This window comes from Pongo abelii, chromosome 17 (assembly GCF_028885655.2).
Source record: "Pongo abelii isolate AG06213 chromosome 17, NHGRI_mPonAbe1-v2.0_pri, whole genome shotgun sequence".
NCBI classification, from domain to species: Eukaryota; Metazoa; Chordata; class Mammalia; order Primates; family Hominidae; genus Pongo; species Pongo abelii.
Genome location: NC_072002.2, coordinates 25997768 through 26019690, shown reverse-complemented (window position 1 = coordinate 26019690; position 21923 = coordinate 25997768). Strand labels below are relative to the sequence as shown.

The window sequence follows — 21923 nt, the reverse complement described above, 5'->3', positions numbered from 1 at the left end:
GAGAGATCTGGAGAACAGAGGAAAGGGTTGAATGAAAATTTTTTCATTTTCAACTCCCTTAAAAATATAAATACAGAGATGGGAGAAAAATCACTACATCTATTTACTCCTTAAGCTCACGCCTTAGAAAGCAGCATTGCTTTTTTGCTTTTTCTGAAGCACATGAGATCAAAACTAAACATAGTTAATTCCACATGGATGGAGGAAAGCTTGCATGTTCTCTGCAGTGAGGTTGAATGTGACTCCATTCAGTGGTCCCTTTTTTTTGAGACAGAGTCTCGCTGTCACCCAGGCTGGAGTGCAGTGGCACCATCTTGGCTCACTGCAATCTCCACCTCCTGGATTCAAGCAATTCTCCTGCCTCAGTCTCCAGAGTAGCTGGGATTACAGGCATGCACCACCAGCATGCCTGGCTAATTTCTGTATTTTTTTTTTTAGTACAGACAGGGTTTCACCATGTTGCCCAGGCTCGTCTCGAACTCCTGACCTCAAGTGATCCGCCTGCCTCAGCCTCCCAAAGTGCTGGGATTACAGGAATGAGCCACTGTGCCCGCCAGTGATCCCTTTTTCTCCAGTCTGGTTATGAAGAGCAGCCAGGGTTGCTGACTGTGCTTTCCATGGCACATTCAGGTGGAACAATGGGCCCATGAACCGTCTATTCCCTAGCCATGGGCATTCAAGGCATATAAGGATTGGATCCCAGGAGACCTGGGGCTTCCAGGGCTGCAGGACAGAAATAAGAAGCAGTGAGTCACAGTCCTGGATAATGGAGATGCTCTCACACTTGCTTGGCAAATAGGAGTAGCTTAGAAGAAAATTCTCCTATTTCTGGAAGGGAGTAAAGAGTGAATCCCAGGAAAGGAGGGACCTGCTGCACTGCAAACCCCATGTGGGGGCAGTACCTCAGGGACTGGCCTGCATGCTACACCTAGGGGGCTGTGTCCTGGGTCTGGGTCCCACCTCAGCAAGCCTGTCTGGGCCAGCTCGTTATGGGAGTAGTGATGTTCTCTATCTCTTAAAACCCACAATAAACCAGATCCATCCAGGCACACACCTATAATCCTAGAGCTTTGGGAGGCTGAGGCAGGAGGATTGCTTGAGGCCAGGAGCTCAAGACCGGCCTGGACAACATAGTGAGACCCCCGTCTCTACAACAGAATCTAAAAATTCACCAGGCGTGGTGGCACGGAGTCCCAGCTGCTCAGGAGGCTCAAGTGGGAGGACTGTTTGAACCCAGGAGTTCAAGGCTGAAGTGGGCTATGACCATGCCACTGCACTCCAGCATGGGCAACAGAGGGAGGCCCTGTCACTTAAAAAGAAAAGAAATCAGATCCAAGAACTAAAGGCCGTCACCAAAAGTCCAGATTGCATGAAACCCTGTGACTGGTGCAGGACCCCAAGAAGGTGACAGGAAAGAACCACAATGCTGACCAGTATTTTTTTCAATAATCTCTAGAGAGTGGGCACTTGGGGGTTAATTTACTTTGATTTTTAAAAATGAAATAACTCACTAAATCTTGGTCTGAAAGTTGTGATGGAACTACATCCATATATGCTACACATATTTATAGAACAAGGCTATTTAGACCAGTGGGTTTTTTGTTTCTTTTTGTTTTCAGTTTAATTTATTTAAAATTTTTATTTATTAATTATTTATTTTCAGAGATGGGTTCTCAGTGTGTTGCCCAGGCTAGAGTGCAGTGGCTACTCACAGGAGTGATTATGGTGCACTATAGCCTCAAACTCCTGGGTTCAAGCAATCCTCCCACCTTAGCCTCCCAGTAGCAGCTGGGATTACAGGCACACACAACTGCACCTGGCTTAGACCAGGTATTTTTCAGGCTGTAGACTGAGACCCACTAGTAGGTCATGAAATTAATTTAGCGACTCTTGACCAGCCATTTTTCATTCAATAGAATGCAAAAAAAAAAAAAAAAGAGCTTCTGCATAGCAAAAGAAACTGCCATCAGAGTGAACAGGCAACCTACAGAATGGGAGAAAATTTTTACGATCTACCCATCTGACAAAGGGCTAATATCCAGAATCTACAAAGAACTTAAACAAATTTACAAGAAAAAAATCAGACAACCCCATCAAAAAGTGGGCAAAGGATATGAATAGACACTTCTCAAAAGAAGACATTTATGCAGCCAACAGACACATGAAAAAATCCTCATCATCACTTGCCATTAGAGAAATGCAAATCAAAACCACAATGAGATACCGTCTCACACCTGTTAGAATGGCAATCATTAAAAAGTCAGGAAACAACAGGTGCTGGAGAGGATGTGGAGAAATAGGAACGCCTTTTTTTTTGAGACGGAGTCTCACTCTGTCACCCAGGCTGGAATGCAGTGGCGTGATCTCGGCTCACTGCAAGCTCCGCCCCCCAGGTTCAGGTCATTCTCCTGCCTCAGCCTCCTGAGTAGCTGCGACTACAGGTGCCTGCAACCACACCCAGCTAATTTTTTGTATTTTTAGTAGAGACGGGGTTTCACTGTGTTAGCCAGGATGGTCTCGATCTCCTGACCTCATGATCCGCCTGCCTCAGCCTCCCAAAGTGCTGAGATTACAGGCGTGAGCCACCGCGCCCAGCCAGGAACACTTTTACACTGTTAGTGGGACTGTAAACTAGTTCAACCATTGTAGAAGACAGTGTGGAGATTCCTCAAGGATCTAGAACTAGAAATACCATTTGACCCAGCCATCCCATTACTGGGTATATACCCAAAGGATTATAAATCATGCTGCTATAAAGACACATGCACTTGTATGTTTATTGCAGCACTATTCACGATAGCAAAGACTTGGAACCAACCGAAATGTCCATCAATGATAGACTGGATTAAGAAAATGTGGCACATATACACCACGGAATACTATGCAGCCATAAAAATTGATGAGTTTATGTCCTTTGTAAGGACATGGATGAAGTTGGAAACCATCATTCTGGGCAAACTATCGCAAGGACAGAAAACCAAACACCTCATGTTCTCACTCATAGGTGGGAATTGAACAATGAGAACACTTGGACACAGGGTGGGGAACATCACACACCGGGGCCTGTCATGAGATGGGGGGAGGGGGGAGGGATAGCATTAGGAGATATACCTAATGTAAATGACGAGTTAACGAGTGCAGCACACCAACATGGCACATGTATACATATGTAACAAACCTGCACATTGTGCACGTGTACCCTAGAGCTTAAAGTATAATAAAAAAACAACAAACAAAAAGAATGGAAAAAAAAAACTCTGTTTCAGGACTTTTTCTTTTCAGTTATAGGTAAGTATGTGTGTACAGGGTAGCAACGTAAATGCATTTCCTATTCTAGGTCACGGTCAAAAAACTTGAGAAGAACTAAATTAGACCACATCACTATGAGTGAATAATTTCCTCTTCACCAGCTAGAGGTAGCTTGTTTGTACAGGAGGAAATACAGTCAGCCCTCCATGGCCGTGGGGTCCCCTTTTGTGGATTCCACCAACTGCAGACCGAAAGTATTAAAAAAAAAAAAAAAAAAAACTTGATTGTGTCTGTACTGAACACATGCAGACTTTTTGTCCTCGTCATTATTCCCTAAACAATAAAGTACAACAACTCTCTACAAAGTCTTTATGTTATGCTAGGTATTATAAGTCATCCAGAGATAATTTAAAGTGTGTGGAGGGTGTGCATAGGTTCCATGTAAATGCTATACTACTTTATACCAGGGACTTGAGCATCCTCAGAATCTCAGATTTTGATATTCATGGTGGGGGTTCTGTTACCAACAGAGCTGGTCCCCCACAAAAATGGGGTCTTTCCCTGTTTGGTGCAGTGAAACCAATACACAACACCGAAAGTGAGTGTCAAGTGGTGCAGGCTTTATTTGATGGCCATGGAATTGAGAAGTGGGAGCTTGGCTCACAAATCAACTTCTCAATTAGTGAGGTGTGAGGGAGTTACCATATAGGGTTTCCTTAATGATGGCTGGACATTAAAAGCAAGAGGAGGAATATCCATGTCTTTTCTGGAACTGTTTTCTTTTTGTCCTTTTATGGCTCCTTCTGGTCATTGTCACAGGGACTGGCAACTGTCTTGACACTGGTGGAAGTGTCATTTAGCATGGAAATTAGATTATAATGAAGCCCGAGGTCTTTTTGAAGTCATCTGGTTGGATACCTGGGGTAGGCTTTGTAACTGGTCTCAGCTGGTCTGGTTACAAAGGGAACATTTTATCGCAGGTGTCCTGTTTCTTAAAGATAAGCAGAGTTAGAGCAAGGGAGAAATCCAGTTATGCCACGTAGGCATTATACCAACGGTTCCTGGAACCAGTCCCCCACAGATAACAAGGCATGACTGCACATAGACTAATGGTCCCCAACCTTGGGTCCTATAAAGAAGTAATGGGGGGCGGGGCGCGGTGGCTCATGCCTGTAATCCCAGCACTTTGAGAGACCAAAGCAGGCAGATCACCTGAGGTCAGGAGTTCAAGACCAGCCTGGCCAACAAGGCGAAACCCCGTCTCTACTAAAAAAGTACAAAAAATTAGCCAGTGTGATAGCGCACGCCTGTAATCCCAGCTAGTCAGGAGGCTGAGGCAGGAGAATCACTTGAACCTGGAAGGTGGAGGTTGCCGAGATCGTGCCATTGCACTCCAACCTGGGCAGCAAGAGTGAAACTCTGTCTAAAAAAAAAAGGAAGTAATGGGGATATTATAAACTATTTTCAGTAATAGCTAGCATTTATGAAGCATATCCTGAACAAGAGATATGTGGGTTACATCTTCATTTTCTAGATAAATTAAAGTCACTCATACTCATCTATCAAGTTGAAGAGCTAAATTTTAAATCCAGGTTCTTCAGACTCCAAAACAATGCCTTTTCTAAGAGACCACACTGCACCCCCCATCCTTCAATAATTCATGAACCTTATTACAAATAATATACATGCCTACAATAAGGCTGCCCCGCAAAAAAAAAAAAAAAAAAAAAAAAAAAAGAACAAGCTTGACAATATTTTGTAGTGTTGGCTACTTAAATGTAAAAAATCAAGTCTGTAATGAGAATATGTGTGAAACATTCTATAAACCATAGAGTAAAATAAAAATATAGGGTGGTACTGAGGTCAGACAAGACCATTTTGGTGTCTTTTCCTCCGATCTTTCATATCCAGTAAGTCATCCCACTACCACAGCAGACAAACTGGGATTGGCGGAAATCATGCCTGCTGGCGCCTTCTTTCTAGAAATTTCCATATCCCCAGCGTGCATGTTCTGTCGCCTTCTGCCCCTTTCTGTCTTGCTGCTGTCCTCTCCATTGGTCTCGCCTCTGCTGCCTCATTTCCTTTCTGTACAAGTGCAAGGCAGAGCTCTTTCCTTTCCCCTGAGCATCTGTCCCTGTGCAAATTTATCAGGTTTCTCTCGTCTAGCAGAAAAAGAAAAATGAAGCATCAGCATTATGGCCTATCTGTGCACATTTTAAAATTAACTGTAAGCTTCATTTAATATCTTCATTCTTGTTTTTCCTTTCCTTTTCTCTTCCACTTCAATTTTATTCCTCCTCGCTACACTCTTGGATCTCAGTAAGCCACCTTAAGTTCTTTTTGACATAAGAAAGAGAGATAAATTTTTTCAACTTATATATAGAGGTAGTTTAGTGTCCCAGGGTTTTGAAGTTAATATTGTCTTTCTTCCTGCGTTTAACACAGGCTTGATGGAACAGGTCTCTGGCATGGAAAAAATCACAGAGTCACCCTGGCTATTAACAGTCATGGATCCATTAAGAGTCTATTTTATTTTGACTACTTTGTATCTTTTTTCTTCTGGACCCAGGAATAATTACAGATCCAAGAATTGAACAGATACTCCCAACCTGAGAGCTAATGCTCACCTAACTGATTCCAAAAACACCTCATTCGGTGGGGAGGGATGGAGGGGGGCTACCATGTACTTCCAGAACTCCTGGGAACACATTGAGATTCCTCCATCACAGTATTTTTATGTCTACTCTTTCTCTATTGGTGCTGAAGAGTTGCCTCCTGATCTCTGTCCTGAACTTTGAGCCAAAGGATATTTATTAAAGAAAGAAAGTCACAGCACATTTAAAAAAGAAGAGTCCCCAGAAGTAAAATTTCTCTGCACTCGTTGTAAGCTCCACATGGTTTGCATTAAAGAAAAGTGGACAACCCTGCCTCGCCTCCAGTAGATGCGCCCTCCACAAACCACCCAAGGCTGCCCCCGTGTTCTGTCCACATTAACCTAAGCCAACCTCATAAGTGACAGTTGTTTACTGAGTGCCTGCTAGGGGCCAGACAAATGATTTTTAAATTTATATTTTTGAATCAGGGGACTCTTTTTAAAAAATGAAATATTACACTGAATTTCAATATACAAATGAGAAAGGTGGAGCCCATTGAAGTGACGTGAGAGAGATGGCGGGTGGCAGGGGGGATAGTGGGAGAGAAAGCCCTTCCCTCAGCTCCCGGGAGCACAGATTGAAAACCACTGTGCTGTGGGGACCCAAGGAGAGTCTGCTACCTGTGAGGAACTCCCCATCGAGTGTGACAAATGCATAAACACACACATACAGCTGGGAAGGCAGGGCTGTGGTGGGAGTGGGTGTTGGAGCTTCCAGAGGGTGTCACAGGGGCAAGAAACATTGCATGTTGGGAGAAATGACATGTGCCAGATGGAGGGAATGAAGAAGGCAGTAATGGGGGAGCAAGAGATGCGATGGAGAAGTACAGAATGGTCAGATTATAAAAGACCTTGTGTGCCATTCTAGAGAGTCTGGATTTTGTCCAGGCTTTTCCTGAAGGCTATAGCAGACAGAAGGGATCAAAGCAGAGGCAGGACAGGACCAGGTTCACAGATTACAGGAGATGGCAGTCAGGGGGTGGGACAGGGATGCAAAAGCACCAATTATTGATCCAGGAGAAAGACTGGATTCACAGTTGGCATATCAGTTCCTTTTTGTACATGCTGTGCCATTCTGTCCTAGGTTGGTTTTTTTGTTTGTTTTGTTGTTTGTTTTGTTTTTGAGACAGATTCTCACTCTGTTGCCCAGGCTGGAGTGCAGTGGCGCAATCTCAGCTCGCTGCAACCTCCACCTCCTAGGTTCAAGCAATTCTCCCGCCTCAGCCTCCTCAGTAGCTGGAATTACAGGCACACACCACCATGCCCAGCTAATTTTTGTATTTTTAGTAGAGACGGGGTTTCACCATGTTGGTCAAGCTGGTTTCAAACTCCTGACCTAGTGATCTGCCCGCCTCAGCCTCCCAAAGTGCTGGGATTACAGGCATGAGCCATCACACCTGGCCTGTCCTGGTTTTTTTTAGACCCTCATTAAGCTTCCTGGCCTGTCTCTGTCTGTTGTCTCTGTCTCTATAACACTTCCAGGAAATTCATGTCTTCTCCCTCTCTCCAACCTAGAAAACTGATGGAAACAGGACCACCGATGGAGGTCTTCCACTGTAATCTTATGAGTCTATTCTTTCTCTCATTGGCTAAGAAGAATTGCCTACATAATTTCTACATTATTTCTGTCGTAAAAGCAATGAAAATCATATTTATTTACTTATCTAGAGAACAGAGTCTGGCACATAGTAGTAGAAATTCAGTAAATACTTGTCTTAGTCCATTTGTGTTGCTATTTAAAAAAATACCTGAAGCTGGGTAATTCATAAAGAAAAGAGGTTTATTTGTCTCATGGTCCTACAGGTTGTACAGAAAACATGGTGCCAGCATCTGCTTCTAGTGAGGCTTCAGGCTGCTTCCACACATGGTGGAAGGCAAAGGCAAGCTGGCATGTGCAGACGACATGGTGAGAGAAGAAGCGAGAGAAAGAGACAGAGAGGAGGAGAAGGTGCCAGGCTCTTTTCAACAACCGATTATCTTGGGAACTAAGAGTGAGAGCTCGCTCACTCCCACAAGACAGGCACCAACCCATCCATGAGGGATCCTCCCCGACAATCCAAACACCTTCCACCAGGCCCCACCTCCACTGGGGATTAAATTTCAACATGAGATTTGGTGGGGCCAAACAAACCGTAACCAAACCATAGCACATATGAAGTGAATAAAGGAATGAAGGAATGAATGAATGAGTGAAAACTAGGGAATCTTGACAATCTGACATAATGATTGCTAAGATGGCCTTTAAGTAGGGAGATGACACTATAGAGAGAGATGACATGAATGATCCAGGGTAAGTGACTGAGTTTTTAGCTGTTTTATCAAGAGAAAGGTTGATTTAGTGCAACTCACACTACTTGAATTCAGATCAGAAGACCTGCCTTTTCTGATCTTGGCTATGACCACACACTTGCCAGATTAACATTTCTGGGCCTCAGTTTCCTCAAGTGTAAAATCATGAAAAGTGGCCAGGCACAGTGGCTCACGCCTGTAATTTTAGCTCTTTGGGAGGCTGAGGCAAGTAAATTGCTTGAACTGAGAAATTCAAGACCAGAGTGGGAAACATGGCAAAACCTGTCTCTACAAAAAAAATACATAAATTAGCCAACATGGTGGTGAACACCTGTAGTCCCAGCTACCTGGGAGGCTGAAGTGTGAGGATCACTTGAGTCCAGGAGGTCTAGGCTGCAGTGAGCTGTGATGGCTCCACTGCACTCCACTCTGGGTGACAGAGCAAGACCCTGTCTCAAAAAAAAAAAAAAAAAAAACCATGGAAAATAATACCTACACCAGGCGAGGTGGCTCACGCCTGTAATCCCAGCAATTTGGGAGGCCGAGACAGGTGGATCACCTGAGGTCAGGAGTTCAAGACCAGCCGAGATCGCACCATTGCACTCCAGCCTGGGTGACAGAGGGAGACTCTGTCTCAAGAACAAAAAAACAAAACAAAACAAAAAACATGAAAAATAAGGCCTACCACCTTGCCACATTGTTGTCAAGTTTCATGCGTCCGTGGAACACTAGGAAACAATTCTTTACTTTGTTCTTGGGTGATAGAGAAAAATGAGAAAGAGAAAGCATCTCTGTGACTGGACTATTTTATTCATTCATTCATTATCTATTCCTACTTGCAGATTCACCTTCCAGAATTCTGGGGCAAACCTGAAGAGCTTTGTGTTCAGTTTCAACAAGTCAACTGTCCATTGAAATGTGAATGAACTTTGTGGAGACTTTTCTGTGGCAGCCCACTCTTGTACTGAGCCCATGAGGCCAATTCAAGGCCATGGACAGTTGTACATGTTGAACACTGCACAAGGACATTACACCTAAGGGGACTTTTCACATTGTAGGCATGACATGTGTATTTATCATGAGAGTTTCCTGGCATATGGAAGCAACATATCTCGTACAACCAAAAATCAGTATATTGTAGTAATTTCCCAACAAATACGAATACAATTTCCTAAGGAAGATATCCCGTTGCCCATTAGCATAAAAGTACTGCACCATACCAGCAGGTGCACCTCTGAGATCTGCTTGTCCCCACCTGATGTCTGGGCCTCTGCTGCTTATTCCAGGAGCAGGTGCAGTTGTCACACCACCACCCAACACTCAGCCTCCCCTGGCAGAGGAACACGACCACCATTACGTCCACTGTGGCCACAGCCCCAGCGCCCAGGTAGGAGTCCAGCAGACCCCCACGGGCTTTGACTGCCGTGGGGGGCTGCCCAGAGGAACACAGAGTAACACACTCAGAAACATGGGGGAGATAACGCCCCAAGGAAGGAACATGGACCAGTGAGAGTTGGGAGATGGGAGAAGCTGACAGATAAATGGCTCACTCAAGCTTCCCATGGCTTCTTGGGCCATTCCAAGAGCAATGGCTCCATGCAGCCTCTCCAGAGGCTCATGTCCTTGTGAGATGTTCGCCAGCTTTGTCTCACACCACCTCTTATCTGTATTCCCTCCTTCCCCACCTCACAGCCCTCGCCCCTCACCTTGGTGCTCTGGGATTGCCCACCTCCTGCCAACCCAGTACATTAGTGCTGTGGGCTAGGGAGCCTGGGTCACCACACACTCCACCGGGCTGATGGCCTCCCTGGGCCAGTCTGTGTGTTACAGATGTGCATATAAATGCAAGCCAGATTTGACCGGGCATAATGGCTCATGCCCGTAATCCCAGCACTTTGGGAGGCCAAGGTGGGAGGATCACTTAAGGGAAGGAGTTCGAGGCTGCAGTGAGCTGTGATCGCGCCACTGCACTCCAGCCTGGGTGACAGATCAAGACCCCTATCTCTAAATAGATAAATAAATAAATAACAGACTGAGAGGGGTGGGTCATGCCTGTAATCCCAGCACTTTGGGAGGCCAAGGCAGGAAGATTGCTTGAGCCCAGGAGTTTGAGACCAGCCTGTACAACATAGTGAGATCTCATCTCTAAATTCTAAAAAATATGAAAATAAAGAAATAACACAAGCCAGATTCCAAGCAATTGGAAGTGTTTTTGAGCCACGCGAAGAGAGAGGAATTTGCCCCACTAACCACGTGGAAAACCTTCCTAAAACTCTCATTTTGATATGACTTTTCCCCAAAGCCCCACCCTCCAGTACAGCTGCTCAAATTTCCCTCTGGTACCTCCAGTACCTCAAAACCCTCCCTTCTCATCCTTTCTCACACTAAACCAGAGCTACTCACCTTTTAACTTTCCTCACCCTGCTCCAACTCTGGCTCTCCCTTTATCACACACATTTCTCGTTGGAATGACCCCTTCCCACCCACCTCCAAGAGAGGCCAGGTGTGCAACCCCGCAGAGAATCACATCTCCTTAGGAGGGGAGAAGAGAGCATGGTTGGTAAGAATTATAATTTAACATAATTGTTTTGGGCCTGCAGGAGTTGATCACTAAACCCTACAATTACTTCTGTCGACTGAAGGAAAAAAGATCAAGCTTTTAAAGAATTAAAGTTAGTTTTATTCAGAAGTCTCACTGAGGCCTATAGCCCAGAAGCAGACCTCTAGAGAAGTTCCATTAGACTACGCCATGTTTCAGCTCACTGCTTATACACAGGTGTGGAGGTTTAGTATCTGCAAAATCTCATCAAACTTGCTCAGAAGTTACATTGGGTATAAAGGGCATCTGGTTATAGATTACATAGGCATAATCACTAACTTGCCAAACATGATCTTATGTATAGGAAAAGGCAAGGACTGGGGCCGTTTATCTTTTTTTTTTTTTTTTTTTTTTGAGACAGTCTGGCTCTGTTGCCCAGGCTGGAGCGCAGTGGCACAAACATATCTCACTGCAGCCTCAACCTCCCGGGCTCAAGCGATCCTCTTGCCTCAGCCTCCTGAGTAGCTGGAACCACAGGTATGGGCCACCATGGCTGGCTAATTTTTCATAGAGATTGGAGCTGGGGTCTCACTTTGTCACCCAGGCTCGTTGGTCTCAAACTCCTGGGCTCAAGTGATCATCCCGCCTCAGAGTCCCAAAGTGCTGGGATTACAGGCGTGAACCACTGCTCCTGGCCTCATTTATGTTTTAAGGAATATAGTGACTCAAGCAAGAGAGCTGGGGGTCGTGTGCTGTAGCCTGTTTTGTCCTCAAAGCGTCTTTCCCCAGAGCTGCAAGTTGCCAGGGGTCTGGGGCTTTCTGAAATTCTGCCGCAGGCAGAAAGGAGCACACGTGGCTTCTTACATTTGCTACTTTGTCTTACCTTTCTATTGTTATAATCTCTCCAGGCCCTCTTACCCGACTTGATCTTGAGACTAATGGGTGTGTTGGAAAGAGGCTGGCAAGGTCTGAGGGCACAGCCTGTGGCGGAGGCGGGGCCAGGCAGGCCCAGCCCCTCAGCTAGGCCGTGAGGCCCAGGGCCCTGCTGGGTGGGCGCCCTCTGGGAGCTGCACGCAGAGGTGCCTGGTACCCGCAACCACGCCCCACAGGGACACCTGAACCTCCAGAGGAAGGAAATGAGTCTGGAGAAGCCGTAGACGAAAGAGATGCCGCCTCCTGCGGCTGGGATCACTCACAGATGCCTCAGGGAGGCGGCCAGCCCTGAGTCACGCTGAGCGCTGAGCGGGCTGTGACTCAGCGGGACCGCGGCCCCTTGGCTGCGCCTGGGTTGATGTGCGCCCCGCTTGTTTTCTGCAGAAGACAAGGCCGTCTCGGATTAGACTGCTCCTCCTAAACAACCAGCAATTGTTTTTCTTCCTCAAAGTTCAGTTTCCCTCTGGCACAACCAAAAATAAACACAAACCAGGCTCCTGCCAAAGGAGGGGCAGTCCCTGGGGCGCCCACCGCACGCATGTGAGAGCTCGCAGGCCACCTGCCAAGCATGAATCTGTTAAGGAAGCGGCCACGAAGGCAGAGAAACCTCTCCCATCTCAGGTTGCGAGCACAGGAGCGCTGACTGTTGAGTTGGCGCTCTGTTTATTTCCCCAACTGCCTCCTCTCAGGTTCCGTCCCAACTGCTGGACTCACTGCCGCGTGGGCCTGAGCACATTTCCTTGGCAAATTGTCCTCGGTGGAAGTTTTTTCTTCTCGATTCGGTGAGTCAGAGCTGGCTCACACACAAACACCAAGCAGCAGCCTCAGGGACTAAAGTGCTTTAAGGACACGAGGACCTATCTTCCCTCCCCCCATCTCAGTGGGGTGGGCGCAGAGTTCCTGAAACCTGGCCCAGTGCAATTCATTTGACAGGGAGAGGCTGAAAATGCAAATCATCCCAGCGTAGGTGAGTGCACAGCAAAGACCACGACCTGGCTGCAGCTTATCCTAAAATCCTGAAGGCAGGGAACACCGTGCCCACAGGAAGAGCTGGGCAGCCTGAACCATACTAAGATGTCCCAGGGTGAACCTGAGCCACTGGTTAGTCACACTGACTTCACATTTCCTTCGTGAGAAGGAACTGAAGACAGATTCCAGAACTTGCTGTGTGTAGAATGTATAGTTCATTGCATGCAAGTAAACTCATGTAGTTCCAAATCTACAGGATCAATTCAGCCATTTTAGTGTTATGTCCATGACATCTGAATTTATAAAAATCTAAGTGTCCCTAGCTAGAGATACCGGAAACTAAACAGGCCCTACTTATTATTCATTTTATTTTTGAATAGATAATTCACTCATATATTCAGATATCAAATCCTCATAAAATGATATACATTAAGAATTCTCACTTCCATTCTGTTCTCATTCCTCTCTGCCCCCATAAGTAACCACTTTTACTACTTTTTAATACATCCTTCCAGTGTATCATTATGCAAATATAAACAAAAATGAATATACTTCTGTGGTTGTCAGAATAATGGCCTCCCAAAAATGTCCATGTGCTAATCCCCAGAACCTATGAATTTGTTACTTTATGTGGAATAAGGACTTTGCAGATGTGATTGAACTGAGGATCTTGAGATTGGAGATTATTCTGGATTACCCCAGTGGGCCCAATGTAACCACAGGTGACTTTCTAAGGGGGAGGCAGGAGGGTCAGAGTCCGAAAAAAGAGAGCTTGGAAGATGCTCTACTGCTGGTTTTGAAGATGGAGGAAGGGGCCATGAACCAAGGAATGCAGGCAGTCTCTAGACACTAACAAGGCAAGGAAATGGATTGTTTCCTAGAGCTTCCAGGAAGGCAGCATTCCTTAGACTTCTGACCTCCAGAACTAGCAGTGAATAAATGTGTCCTATTTTAAACCACAAAGTTAGTAGTAGTTTGTTACAGAAACCACAGGAAATGAACACAACTATTTTCACCTTTTTCTTTTTTTTTAACCGTTATTTTAGGTTCAGGGATGCATGTGAGGTTTGTTATATAGGTAAACTCGTGATATGGGGGTATGTTGTACAGATTATTTCATCACCCAGGTACTAAGCCTAATACCCAGTAGTTATTTTTTCTGATCCTTTCCCTCCTTCCACCCTCTGCCTTCAAGTAGGCCCCAGTGTCTGTTGTTCCCCACTTTGTGTCCACGTGTTCTCATCATTTAGCTCCCACTTATACATGAGAACATATAGTATTTGGTTTTCTGTTTCCACATTAGTTTGCTAAAGATAACGGCTTCCAGCTCCATCCATGTTCCCACAAAAGACACGATCTCTTTCTTTTTATGGCTGCATAGTACTCCACGGTGTGTATGTACCATATTCCCACTGTTCACAATAGCAAAGATATGGAATCCACTTTTTTCTTAAGTGAAAGTTAGCATACCCTGTATAGGGTAACCCAAAAGCCTTGGTGGAACTTTAGGCACTAATAACTTCAGAATTATAAATGCTACAAACAACATCACTTGGAAGTTTTATTATATAAATCTCTTTTACACTTATTTAGTTTTGTGAATTTTAAATAGTACATTTTATTTTTTGTTTCAGTATTTCTGATCGAAGATAGAAAACAATAATGAAACAAAAACATTAAGTTTAAAATTTATTATTCCAAATTCACAAGACTAAATAAGTGAATAAGAAATGTATACAATGCTGAGCATGTTGGCTCATGCCTGTATTCCCAGCACTTTGGGGGACTGAGGTAGGTGGATTGTTTGAGCTCAGGAGTTTGAGACCAGCCTAGCAACATGACAAAAACCTGTCTCTACCCAAAAAAAAAGAAAATTAGCCAGGTGTGGTAGTACATGCCTGTGGTCCCAGCTACTTCAGAGACTGAGGTAGGAGAGTCGCTTCAGCCCAGGAGGTTGAGGCTGCAGTGAGCTGTGATGGCACTACTGCACTCCAGCCTGGGAAACAGAGTGAGACCGTGTCTCAAAAAAAAAAGAAAAAAAAAAGCTCTTTCTATGCCTAATGCTGTCATGGTTGTGGTCCCAAGAAGCATCTGAAGTGGGCAGCAGCTCCATGGCATTTGATGCTGGATAAATTGACCCGTGTGGTTGCTCCTCATCGATCCACCCATCCCCATCCCCACAAGCTAAGAGAGTGTCTCTCCCTCATCTTTTCCTAAAGAACAGACTTAAGTATGTCAGACACAAGATGAAGTAAAGAAGATTTTCATGCACAGTTTCATTAAGATCAATGGCAAGGTCTGAACTAATGTAACATACCCTGCTGGATTCATGGCTGTCATGAGCACTGACAAGACGGGAGAGAATTTCCGTCTGATCTATGGCACCAAGGCTCCCTTTGCTGTACATCGTATTGCACCTGAGGAGGCCAAGTACAAGTTGTGCAAAGTGAGAAAAATATTTGTGGACACAAAAGGAATCCCTCATCTGCTGACTCTTGGTGCTCACACCATCTGCTACCCTGATCCCCTCATCAAGGTGAATGACACCATTCAGGCTGATTTGGAGAATGGCAAGATTACTGGTTTCATCAGGTTCAACACTGGGAACCTGTGTATGGTGACTGGAGGTGCTAACCTGGGAAGAATTGGTGCGATCACCGACAGAGAGAGGCACCCTGGTTCTTTTGATGTGGTTCATGGGAAAGATGCCAACAGCAACATCAGCAAACCCTGGATTTCGCTTACCCAAGGAAAGGGAATGCGCCTCACCATTGCTGAAGAGACAGACAAGAGACTGGTGGCCAAACAGAGCAGTAGATGAAATGGTCTCTGGGTGACATGTTAGATCTTTGTACGTAATTAAAAATAATATGGGCCGGGCGTGGTGGCTCAAGCCTGTAATCCCAACACTTTGGGAGGCCAAGGTGGGGGTGGATCACCTGAGGTCAGGAGTTTGAGACCAGCTTGGCCAACATGGCAAAACCCCATCTCTACTAAAAATACAAAAATTAGCCAGGCGTGGTGGCTCGTGCCTGTAATCCCAGCTACTCGGGAGGCTGAGGCAGGAGAATCACTTGAACACGGGAGGCGGAGGTTGCAGTGAGCCAAGATCACACCACTGCACTCCACCCTGGGTGTCAGAGTGAGACTCCATCGCAAAAATTAATTAAAATAATAATCATATGGCATGATTAATCTAAAAAAGGAAAGAAATGTATACAATTAAGTTTTCAAATCATGTTTCTTCTATGTTTATAGTACTTGTACTTCTAATGTTATAAAAGTTTCGAACAGCACTAAGACTTTTGAGATACAGTGGCTATTGCTCAGCACTTTGATTTTTGTCAGTAAACAATATATCCTAGGGTTTTTGTGTCAATATGTAAGGGCTTCTTTTTTTCTTTTATAGTTGTACAGTGTCCTCTCCTGTTGGTGTACCATAATTTATTTAAGCAGTCCTCTATTAATGGATACTTGGGTTGTTTTTAATTATGAAGTGTGCTACAGTGGGTAATCTTGTACATATTTTGTGTTGTGCAGGTAGATCTGTAAGTAAATTATCAGAAGTAAGGATATTGGGTCAAAACTCTACTCTTTAGAAACAAGATTTGCATGAGCTTATTTGCAGGAAGGAAAAAAGAAGCAATGATAGGATGTTATAGATTGTTGGTAGATTGTGGTGGAGAATGGTAGACTCTGGCAAAGATGGCTACAGTAATTCCTCCTGTCTCTGTGTGTGCTCTGGTTCACTGTGACTTTGCCGCTCCTGTCATCAAGAGGTAAAGTTTATTTATTTACACATTTATTTTTATTGACACATGTTAGATGTACATATTTTCAGAGTAAATGTGATAATTTGATACATTCATATAATCAAGTCAGGTAATTGGGATATCCATCACTTTTTTTGTTTTTAATTGAAACAGGGTCTCTGTCTGTCACCCAGGCTGGAGTGTGGTGGCATGCTCATGGCTCACTGCAGCCTGGACCTCTCAGGCTCAAGCGACCCTCCCACTTCAGCCTCCCCAGTAGCTGGGACCACAGGCTTGCGCCACCACACCCGGCTAATTTTTTGTATTTCTTGTAGAGAAAGGGTTTTGCCATGTTGCCCAGGCTGGTCTCAAACTCCTAGGCTCAAGCAATCCACCCACCTTGGCCTCCCAGAGTGCTAGGATTATGGATGTGAGCCACTGCGCCCAGCCAATATCCATCACTCTAAATAATTATCTTTTCTCGATGCTAAGAACATTCAAATTATTCTCTTCTAGCTATTTAGAAACATATAATCAATTAATGTTAACTATAGTCACCCTACTGATCTATCAAACATCAGGTCTTATATCTTCTCTCTCGTATATATTTGTACCCATTAATCAAAGGTTAAGTTGACTTCCTGACTCCTGGAATCTGGGCTGGCTAGTGACTGGCTTTGGCTAATAGAACGTGGAGAAAGTGATATTGTAGGACTTCCATGCTGGAGCCTCGAAAAAAGGCCTTGCAGCTCCCTCTGTCTCCTTCTGAACCCTGAGTCCTCCATGAGAAGCCTGGGTGCCTCCACGAGGATGAGAGAGCCAGAGAGTCAGAGAGCCAGCAGCCAGCACAGGTGGGAAGGCCTTCATGGACTATCCAGCCACACTGGATCCTGTGGATGACATGGAAGTGACCCCAGGCCAGACAGCAGGAACCCCGAGCCAAGCCCAGCCCAATCATCAACCCAGAAGCCTGCTGTTGTTGAAAGTTTTGAGGTGCTTTATTATGCAGCAATAGAAAACCCATGCCTCAGGGAAGTAGTTTGTCTTCACAAAACTTTTTTGAAAAGATATACAGTATGTTAGTCACAGCACGTAAATAACTTTCAGAGTAGCCTGTGGACTGTCAGAAATTTTCTGAGCAAGTCCAATTCAGCTCGTCTTGTTTAGCAGGTAGTGTAGGAACTATGGATCCATACCTCAACCCTGAGCATGCCCAAAGCCTGGCTGACTCACCAAACTATCTCACTTTCACAAAGAGACAACGGAAGGCTGAGTGTGCATCAGAGGGTGGCTAGGTGAAGTGGTCCCCACCCCTGCCCCCGCCCACTGTGAGGCATTGAGTTTCACTGCTGGGCAGCTTCCAAACTGAAAGGGAAGGAAATCCACTCCTATAGCATCCCTTCTGACACACATTAAGGCTCTTCTCAGTTCAAAAAATTAGGAAAATGAAGAGTCTGAAAGTGGCCTGTTTAGCTTAATCGGGCTCAAAGGAAAAAATATGTTTGATTTCCATTTTTGAACTAGTACCCCAGAGTTTTCAACATCAAGAAAATCAATTTAATGTGTTGCAACTAGTATTTTTAAAAATCATATTTGTACACTCATGTTCATAGCAACATTATTCACAATAGCCAGAAAGTCGAAGCAATGCAATGTCCATTGATGAATGAAAGGATAAACAAAATGTTATTATCTACCTATCTATATAGATATGTATGCATCCAATGGAATATTACTCAGACTTAAAAAGAAAAGAAATTTGGACACATGCTATAACATGGAGAACCTTGAGGACATTATGCCAAATGAAAGAAGCCAGTCACTAAAGGACAAATATGATTCCACTTATATGAGGTACCTAGAGTAGTTAAGCTCAGACGCAGAAGTAGAATGGAGGTTACCAGAGGCAAAGGAGGGGAAATAGGAAATTACTGTTTAATAGGTATGGAGTTTTGGATTAGGAAGATAAAAAATGTTCTGGAGATGGATGGTGGTGATGGCTGCACAGCAGTGTGAGTGTAATTAATGCACAGAACCATACACTTAAAAATTAACATGGTTCTTTTTATGTTATAAATATTTTACAATAAAAAATAAAAAGAAGTAGAATAAAATATAGGTTACATAGATGTGTTTATTGTGTGAAAATTTATCAAGATCTACACTTATAATCATGTACTTTTCTGCCTATTTGCTATGCTTCAATAACAGAATTAATTATTAAAAACCCAAATTAATAGAAGATGTCAGAATACATTGCCCATAATAAGGGTAAGTGTTGTCTTGTGAAACTTTTATTATAGTTAGAAGTGTGTGTGTGTGTGTGCGCATGCACGTGTGCTGCATCATGATGTTAAGTGTATTTTGGATGATGGTTTTTAAAAAACTGAAGAAACATTATGCTGGGGCTAGTCTCCATTTCTTAGTGTGCGGTTCCTTCCATCTTCCTCAGCCCAGGAGGCTGAGGTTGCAGTAAGGCAAGATTATGCCACTGCACTCCAACCTGGGTGACAGAGCGAGACTCTGTCTCAAAAAAAAAAAAAAATCCTGTGCCCTGCCCATCTGCACCCCATCTCTCTTAATATTTAATCCAGGTTTTTCAAACACTTTAAAAATAATTTGATATGCTTTTCCCAGTGGAAATAATTTAATTTTGACATTGATCTATTCAAGCAGAAAAATCCTTTCCCTGGAGTCTTTTCATCATAATCATTTTTCTCCATCTGACTGCTCACAGTAACTAGATTGTATATGCTAGATTAACCAGTAAATTCATGAACAGACTTTCTATCATTTTGCTCCATGGACTGTTCATGAAAGCATTAGCAACGTACATCACGATGAGAGATTATGATATGAGCTTTATGCTTCAATTCAGAAAAACTACAGTTCCTTTAAACCATAGGGTGTTTGAATTTTAAAATTCCTTGTTGGTTATGGTTCTAAAGCTCTTGTGCCCATAAGAATCTCCTTTGTAACATGTAAAATAGTGGGTTGTTCATCCAGTGCTTGAACACTTCTGATGACAATAAGGCATCTCAGCCCATTGATTCATTGCTGGGTAGCCTCCAACTCTAGAAAGCCTATAAGGGTAGTTTTATGGCAGAATTAGGTGGTGAGTCACCCTGGAGCCCGAAGAGGCATCTGTGATCAGCTAAGCATTGGTCAAACAACAGGTGCCTGGAACCATTTGTCATCCACATTTCAAAGACATCCTTCATGGGGCATGTGTATTGGTTTAAAAGTGTGCACTTTAATTGTCTGTGTGTTTTAATAGAATGGAGCACTTAACGCCAGGTACTTCTAAAACAGGAAAGGAGGCATTTCTTTAGATATTGTGAACAAAGGATCAGTGACTGCACACTGATGACTCCTTTCTATCTTTATGGTCCTGGGGAGAAGACTCTCATGACCACGGGGCATCTTTCTCTTGGATCCATGTGGCCCCTGCTCCCCATACCCTCCCTGTTACAGAGTGAAGAATGGGGGCCCTGAGATGCCCCAGCAATGCCTATGGCTGATGGGTGAGTCTAATTCTAGGAATCAGTATTTGGAAGTCCACTTGATTATATAAGCCACATCTTCAATTATCAGTTTTATCCATAATGAAGGTAGTATTTTGCCCTTCCTTTGCCTTTTTTTTTATTTTTTATTTTAAGCGTGTTACTCATTAGGCCACTGGAATGCAACAACATAGACTTCTATATCCAACTGGCTAAAGAAAGCTGCACAACTGGGCAGATTTGTGAAACTCCAAGTTAGACCCCAACCCTCTATGGCTATTCCTCAGCCCTTTTACCTGGCTTTGGCCAATTTCCTTTCCCATCCTCCTCACCACTTATTCCAAATCTTCCCCAATCATCAAGTCCCTACCCTTACTGCCAGCACACAACATCATCCCTCTGCCCTCAAAGAGAAAAGCGAGATGCCAGTGAAATAGATCTACTCCCTCTTTCCTCTTTATGAAAGCTTCTCTTGGGAAAATAGAGAAAATGACAAGTCATAGACATTCTAAAATTATTAGACTTACAGGCAGGAGGAAAAAAATCTTTCTGTGGTTATCTTCAGTTAACAGTACACTGTGCAAGAAAAATTGAATGAAACAGTAGACAAAATAAAAACTAGAATAGAGGAAGAAAAGAATAAAAGAAAAAGAAGTAGAAGAGCCCTCCCCCAAAAAGATACAATTATTTCACAGCTTTCTTGTCCTATGTTCACAGCATATCTATTTCCACCTGAACTTCCCCTGAGTCTTGGAGGATGAAGTGTCCTTCCTCAATAAAGGCAATTTCCTAAACTCAGGCACTAGTCTATTTTTTCAACCCCTCCAAGATGTTTTTCCATCAACTGTTCCCTTGCTCTCAGATTGTCAACTCTCCTTGACCACTAATTTATCTATTCAGCTTGTAAACAAGTTCCCTTGTCCCAGAAATATCCCTTAATCCTGTGCCCTGGGCCGGGCATAGTTGCTCACCCCTGTAATCCCAGCACTTTGAGAGGCCGAGGCGGGTGGATCACCTGAGGTCAGGAGTTTGAGACCAGCCTGAGCAACATGGCAAAACCCCATATCTACTAAAAATACAAAAATTAGCCAGGCATTAGGTGGTAGATGCCTGTAATCCCAGCTACTCGGGAGGCTGAGGCAAGGAGAATCGCTTGAACCCAGGAGGCTGAGGTTGCAGTAAGCCAAGATCATGCCACTGTACTCCAACCCGGGTGACAGAGCGAGACTCTGTCTCAAAAAAAAAAAAAAAAATCCTGTGCCCTGCCCATCTGCACCCCATCTCTCTTAATATTTAATCCAGATTTTTCAAACACTTTAATCTACATCCTGCCCCACATTTATCCCTCCACAGTATTCTTCATGCTCCCACCAGTGCCCCTTATGCTTGCAAAGATCAGTAATATTTCAATTCCCAGATCTCCTGATCACGGTCCACACAGAGTACTTGGCTGCACTACTCTCTTCTCCTTGAATGCTTTTCTCTCTTGATAGGGTCCATATTTTAAGCATATTTCCATATTAACTTCTGGCACGGCCTATCATGTTTAGTCATCAATACATTTCCAGCTTTAGATCTGTGAGTTAAAACTGAGGCTCTAGGGCATGGTGGCTCATGCCTATAATCCCAAAATTTTGGGAGGCCAAGACTGGAGGATGGCTTGAATCCAGGAATTTGGGATCAGCCTGGGCAACATAATGTGATCCTATCTCTACAAAAAATACACACACACACACACACACACACACACACACACACACACACACAAGAAAACTGAGGCTCTGAAGAGAGAAATGGTGACCTTCTGACCAGCACTAGATTGCTGCTTTTATAAAGTCAATCTTATAGGGCAAACTTGAGATTTTCTGTGAAATTTGTACATGTTTTGTTCTAATTCTTCAGAGATCAAGAACTGTTCCTTGAGTACCTAGACCTCTGCTAAAGGGTAACTGTACTAGACCATGGCCATTTCCCATTCTATAAAAATTAGGACCCTCTGTTTATTGATAACATATTGATTTTCAATGAAGTGATTT

General features: G+C 44.0%; 1 pseudogene; it reads left to right on the top strand.

Annotated features, from left to right (window-relative positions):
- Positions 1–14714: 14714 nt before the first annotated feature.
- LOC100434240 (small ribosomal subunit protein eS4-like) lies at positions 14715–15453 on the top strand (annotated as a pseudogene).
- Positions 15454–21923: the final 6470 nt, after the last annotated feature.